The following is a 7227-nucleotide window of genomic DNA, read 5'->3' as shown; positions in this document are numbered from 1 at the left end:
AGATGTCAGTTAGCTCTATAGGTGTCTGGTTCGAACCCCACAGCGTCTGGGACACCGTTGCGTGTGCGGAGGGCGCGGCGCCAGTGCGGAGGGTTGTCCGCGCGCTTATCGGCGGGGGAGGGCTGCGCGTGCGCTCATCGTAGCGTATTTTTCAGCCTGGGCAGACTTCTTTGGCCATACATGGGCCGACTTCACATATTTTTCCGATACAACAGGTGAGCTGTTTACATGCAGAGACATGCAAAGAAGGGTCATACACAAAAAGTACAAGTGAAAATATATTTATTAATGCCAATCAAGTTGCCAATTGTGACGCCAATCAGGTGAAGGAGAAAAAGCCAGCCAAAAAAACCTTCACAACCTGTAATAGAAGAAACACAACACACATAATAAAGAACATACTTACTCATTACCAATTTCACAGATTCCATATGGATATGACTCAATGGCATTAAAGAGGTATCTCTTATCAAAGTGGGCCAACTTCTTTCGTCATTTTTCAATCTGCGCCGAATTTTTTTCGCGACTTTTTCCCGTGCGCGACAGGCGGCGCTCGGGTGGAGGGCTGCTGCAGTGGGCGGAGCGTGGCCGGAGGGTTGCGTGAGCGCTTACTTGCTCACATTTTTCAGCCTGGGCCGACTTCTTTCATCATTTTTCAATCTGTGTCGACTTCAATCGCAATTTTTTCCCGCTACAGCAGGTGTGCAGTAGGCGATTTACATGCAAAGGATAGCCATACACAAAAGTACAAATGAAAATATATTTATTAAAGTCATTAGTGTCAGGAATTAGGTTATGACTCAGTGTGAAGGAGAAAAACTCAGCCAAAAAATCTGATGGAATAGCATTGAAGGGGTATTTTATTAGTGATAATCACGCAAGTTTTCAATTAAGCAGAAGGAGTAGCACATTTTATTCAAAGAAAATATTTTTAATCAATACGATTACAATCAAATTAAAAGTTTTATTATAAAAAGTCTAACATGACCAACCATAGCGGAGTTTTAATAACAATGTTCTGATATGTAGCTTCATGCGCAACAGCTAGTATTCCATTATGACACATTTAATCAAAGAATATATTTTTAATCAATATGATTACAACCAAAATTAAAAGTTTTATTATAAAAAGTCTAATATTCCTATACGTGAGAACCATCAGTGCAATAGCGGGAAGTCCTGACAGATGTATGTGAACAGCAGAGAACCTGGAAGACCATGGGACACGAACACAAGAGGAAATAAAATCTATAACAATACATTGGTTAATCAAAACAACAGAGGAGGAGACTATCATTTTAAATATCATAAAATCATTATCCTGACTTCCACAATACAATTTTCGTTCTAAGAGACACTACAAACCTTACTTTGGTTTATGAATTCAATACAGAAAATACATTAAAAAATGAACTTCACTGCGTAGCGCGCTCATAGTCAACAACCAGAACAAAGAACGACACGAACACAAGAGGAAATAAAATCTATACCAATACAAAGAAGATATTCCACTTCACCACATAGCACACTACTAGCCAACAAACAGAATAAAGAATGACAAGAACACAAGAGGAAATAAAATCTATACCACTACAAAGAAGATATTCCACTTCACCACATAGCACGCTCCTAGCCAACAACAGATCTAATGATATCCACCCTGATTTGTTGAAGACGGGTGCCGATAGATGTATGGAAGACCGCGGAATACGAACGACAAGAACACAGGAGGAAATAAAATCTACACCACTACAAAAAAGTTATTCTTAATCAAAACAACATAGTAATCTATCATTCAAAAATCAGAAGAAAAAATCAAACTCATCAGAAAATTAATATTCCTATATGTGAGAACCATCAGTGCAATAGCGGGAAGTTCTGACAGATGTACGTGAACAGCAGAGAACCTGGAAGACCATGGGACACGAACACAAGAGGAAATAAAATCTATAACAATACATTGGTTAATCAAAACAACAGAGGAGGAGACTATCATTTTAAATATCATAAAATCATCCTCGTGACTTCCCAATACAATTTTCATTCTAAGAGACACTACAAACCTTACTTTGTTTTATGAATTCAACACAGAAAATATATTAAAAAATGAACTTCACTGCGTAGCACGCTCCTAGCCAACAATCAGCTCTAATAATATCTGCACTGATTTGTTGAAGACGGGAGGCGTACACCTGACAATTATGAACATTTTCGAGCGCAATAGGGAAGATTATTCCAACATTACACAATTAATCAATTTCTTATTAAGTAAACAGCATAGACATACGGAAATAATGAGAAAAACGATCAACAGCTAATAGAGAACCAAAACACATCACATAAACAACAGACACATGCAGGAAAATAAATGAAAAAGAATCTATCAAAACGATCAACATGCACGGATGAATGGCAGAGAAACACTTTGAACAGCACATGATGAATAATTTAATACAGCACAGAGCTAACGCTGAATAGCAGAGAAACAATCTAAACGGCGCATCTGCCAACGTGTAAACAACAGACAGGAAAATATTACTGAAACAGATAATAGAGAGCCAAAATCCAACACGTAAACAAGAGGTACACAGAGGATAGATAGTTGAAGAACAATCTAACAAAACAAGAAACATGCACGGATGATGTAAAGATGGAACTTGCTGCGCGACAGAAATGCCGGGTTTCTTTTATATTTTTACCTCTATGTGCCCCCGCGCTTTCGGAGAACACGGCCGGACACTTTGAAGATGCCACCCTCGTTCCTAGCACGTATGGTGTCTAGATAATGCTCCTAGAGTCTGGAGCGAAGACACGGGGGATCGGGTTACCGTGAGGGGTTCTTCCAATGGTTGTGTGTAGCAAACAGGAAGCTATAAATCTCAGAGTTCGGGGATGGTTTGGATAGGCGAGTTAACGTTTGGACGAGGTGTATTGTTTTTGTATTATTTTCGTCAAGCGTGTAACTTAAGTCGTGCAAAGGGAAGGGCAGCATTGGGGACTGGAAAACAACGCCATGAGCGGCAGGGTTGAAAGAAAGAGGGGGACTTGGCGAACGGGACTCCGAGGCGAACGGACGTCTCAGGACGAACGTCTTGACTGTGCCTTGTAAATATCATCGTATTAATAAACCCGTCGTGGAGTGACTGAGACGTTGCCCGATTTCATCATCAAACGCAACAACTGGCTACGGCAAGCAGTGGGATCAGAAGAAAACATCGAACCAACAACTTCGCTCACACCAACGAAGTTTTACTGGCGCAGTCGGCAAGGATCCCCTGCTTGATCACAACGACCACCGATGATGCACATGGAACAAGGTACAGGCAAGTCATTCGTGAGCACTGCCAAGGACAGCCGTAGGGGCGGCTGTGTGAGCAACGACTGCGAAGGACAGCGGCGTTGAAACCCCAACTGCGACGGACTGCAGCATTCTACACTGCCAAAGGCCAGCAACGACTGCGACGGACAGCGGCGTTGGAATCGTATCTGCGACGGACTGCAGTGAACACGACTGGACCGGCAACGGGCAGCATCGACGGCGACGGACAGCCGACACGAAGAGGACCAAAAAGGGTGAAGCACCGTTGGAGCGGCGGCATCACCAGGGTCAACAGAGTCAACAGTGTGTATGCCACGGCGTAGACATTGAACTTTGAACTGGCGACTGGACGACGGTGTTGGGACGACGTTGGCACGACCATACACCAGGTAGGAGAGCGTTTACATACTCCAGAGTCCAGTGTAGTTAGGAGTACCTATAGGAGTAGGACTCTGCACGCATGCACACACGCAGTGGTGCAAACTATACGCTTGATAGCAGTGTGTTAGTTGCAGCTAGCATTGCGTCAAGCCAGGGTAATCGGCCGATGGACAGGCAGGAGACACTTGATAGCAGCGTGTTAGTTGCAGCTGGCATGGCGTCAAGTCAACGTAACCAGCCGATGGACAGGCAGGATAACATTGCTCTCGACCGGGGTGATCTTCGCGACCTTGCACTAGAGCGACTGAGGTTAGAGATCGAGCTAGAAAAGGAGCGTGCTCAAGTAGAGAAGGAGCGCGCTCAAGCAGAAAGAGAACGCGCCAGGCGCATAGAGTTGGAATTGTCACGGGCAAGCAGCGAGAGGTCATTCAGGACCTCATCTCCTCCTGCAATATCGCGAGAAGATACACTAGAACGCTATGCTAAAAGGCTAAAGAGCGTACTCTTGCCGTTACCACCTGACTTAGAGGTGCCGATGTGGTTTGAGGGAATCGAAGGCGTATTTCGATCATACAATGTGCCGGCTGATATACAAAGCCACCTAATCCTTCCGTTGGTCACGAAACGGGTAAAGCACTTGTACTCAAGGCTCTCTACAGACGAGTTGGATAGCTACGAAGCCGTGAAAGATACCGTGCTGAAAGAGCTGAGGTTAGCTCCGGGGGAGTACCGCAGACAATTCCTAGCGGCGTTCAGGCTTGGGGACGAAGGGTGGACACATTTCGCTTCGCGCCTTAGGAGCTACCTGTTGTACTACGCGAAGTCACGTGACGTCGATAATTTTGAGGATTTCGTCGAGTTGGTCGTAGCGGATCAGCTGAAAACGGTTATCAGTCCCGCGGCGTACGATTACGTTAAGATACAAGAAGGAAGCGGATGGGGAAAGGCGGCAGAAATTGCCGAGATGGTAAATGCTTTTGAGGAAGCGAGAGGAATTGGTGCTGCAACTGGAGCTCGAGCTCCACAGTCGCCGAACGCTGGACGACTGCAGCCACAAACGGAAGGAACCGCAAACGCGAGCGCAAGGGACGCGCCTAGAGAACCTCACAGAAGAGGACAAATCGGTCGGAGCCCAAACGACTTAAGATGTTTTATATGTGAAGGGCCGCATTACGCACGAAATTGCCCGCAGGGACAGACAGAGGGCAGGTGCGTTCAAGCTGCAGTAAACGTAGCCACCGTATCAGCAGCAACGGATCATGCCGGGACTGCCACGGTCTGCGACACGTTGGACAATGGAACGCGGGAATACAGGGTCAACTGCACGACCGCGAACGGAGCAAAACACATATCCGTCTTGCAGATTGTGGAACTGCGCAGCGGAAGCACCCCCGTACAAGCTGTTGTAGATTCAGGAACTGAACTAACAGTGATGAGATCTAGCTTATTCCCAAACGAAAGTGCGGAAGCCATGGAAACTGTAACGCTGGTATCGGCATTCGGCCAAAAAGTCCAAGCAAAATCGGGGACGGTGCCGCTTAGTATGAGTGGGAAAGAAAATAACCACAAAGGCGCCGAAGGGTCATGTTGCGTACACTGCGCTTTTACGGAGGAGCTAGCTGAGGGTACAGATTGCCTTCTTGCGGGAGGAGCATGGGAACTCCTGACCTCGGGTGCGCTGACTAGCGTAGGAGGTAGACCAGCAAGAGAAGCCAATATGTCTAATGTCCCAGTGGCGGTGAAGGCCGCAGAGTCAGACGAGGCCGCCCAGAGAGCGACAGAGGCAAAACCGCGAACAACCACAGCCAGGGGGACGCACGCGAAACGTAGGGGTCATAACTCAGAGGTGACAGACAGCGCGTCGTGCCGCGGGGAGAGAATACGGGGGCTCGTACTTCCGCAGGCCGCCTCCAAAAGACGGCCGGAGAAACTGACCACTGATAGTGGTACCGTGGTATCATGTCCTAAGACCATACTCGGACAGTCCAGTAAAAATATGTCCGGAATGCCGCGGGGTCGACACGGTAGTGTCGAGGTACTGCCGCGGTTCCCATACCGCCGTAGGAAGCGATGGAAAGCAAAACATGACACAACACCACCGTAGAGCACATATAGGGCAGCACCGCAGCGCAGACACACTATATGTACAGAGTAGTGTGATGCAGTGACTTTATCTAGGATTGTGGACCCTGGAGTGATGCTGACGGTCTCCTATGATCTGCCGCATTTTGTGTGTTTGTGTGTGATATATTTTTGAGTAGTTGTAAGGTCGGTCGCACCGCAAGTTGGTTTGACTGTGACAGCGCAAAACGCCCTGTCACATTCTTGTGGCGGGAGGTGTAAAGATGGAACTTGCTGCGCGACAGAAATGCCGGGTTTCTTTTATATTTTTACCTCTATGTGCCCCCGCGCTTTCGGAGAACACGGCCGGACACTTTGAAGATGCCACCCTCGTTCCTAGCACGTATGGTGTCTAGATAATGCTCCTAGAGTCTGGAGCGAAGACACGGGGGATCGGGTTACCGTGAGGGGTTCTTCCAATGGTTGTGTGTAGCAAACAGGAAGCTATAAATCTCAGAGTTCGGGGATGGTTTGGATAGGCGAGTTAACGTTTGGACGAGGTGTATTGTTTTTGTATTATTTTCGTCAAGCGTGTAACTTAAGTCGTGCAAAGGGAAGGGCAGCATTGGGGACTGGAAAACAACGCCATGAGCGGCAGGGTTGAAAGAAAGAGGGGGACTTGGCGAACGGGACTCCGAGGCGAACGGACGTCTCAGGACGAACGTCTTGACTGTGCCTTGTAAATATCATCGTATTAATAAACCCGTCGTGGAGTGACTGAGACGTTGCCCGATTTCATCATCAAACGCAACAACTGGCTACGGCAAGCAGTGGGATCAGAAGAAAACATCGAACCAACAACTTCGCTCACACCAACGAAGTTTTACTGATGAATAGCAGAGAAACACTCTAAACGGTGCATCTACCAACGGTAAACAACAGACACATGCAGGAAAATAATTGAAAAAGAATCAATCAAAACGATAAACATGCACGAATGAATAGCAGAGAAAGGCTTTGAACGATGCATCTGCCAACATGTAAACAACACACAGGAAAATAATAGCAAACATTACAATTTGAAATAATATATCTTTTGAACTATCATAAAATCAACCTTGCGAGCTAACAATATCCTACTCAGGCACTTACCTTGACAGAGTTATCCAAACACGCACCACAGCTTTACAATAATTACAACCAGACTCGAGACACGGCGGGGTCACTCTCTCCCTCTATGCAGGCCGGTGGGGTCACTCTCTCCATCTATACAGCCCCAAAAGCGGGAACCTGTTGTCAATCTGCGGAGTGGGGAAATCCTCTCTCTTTTTCAAATTCTTTCCTCCAAAAAGGAAATATTCTTAGGACCGGTGTACAGAGGCGAAATTTTTTATTGATCGCAAATAGACATTGGAATTATTCGACTCTCAAGAACACAATAAGAATCCTATCAAAAAAAAAAAAAA

This window comes from Ornithodoros turicata, chromosome 1, assembly GCF_037126465.1.
Source record: "Ornithodoros turicata isolate Travis chromosome 1, ASM3712646v1, whole genome shotgun sequence".
In the NCBI taxonomy this organism is placed as follows: domain Eukaryota; kingdom Metazoa; phylum Arthropoda; class Arachnida; order Ixodida; family Argasidae; genus Ornithodoros; species Ornithodoros turicata.
The sequence above is the reverse complement of the archived record's forward strand: the minus strand, read 5'-3'. Positions refer to the sequence as shown.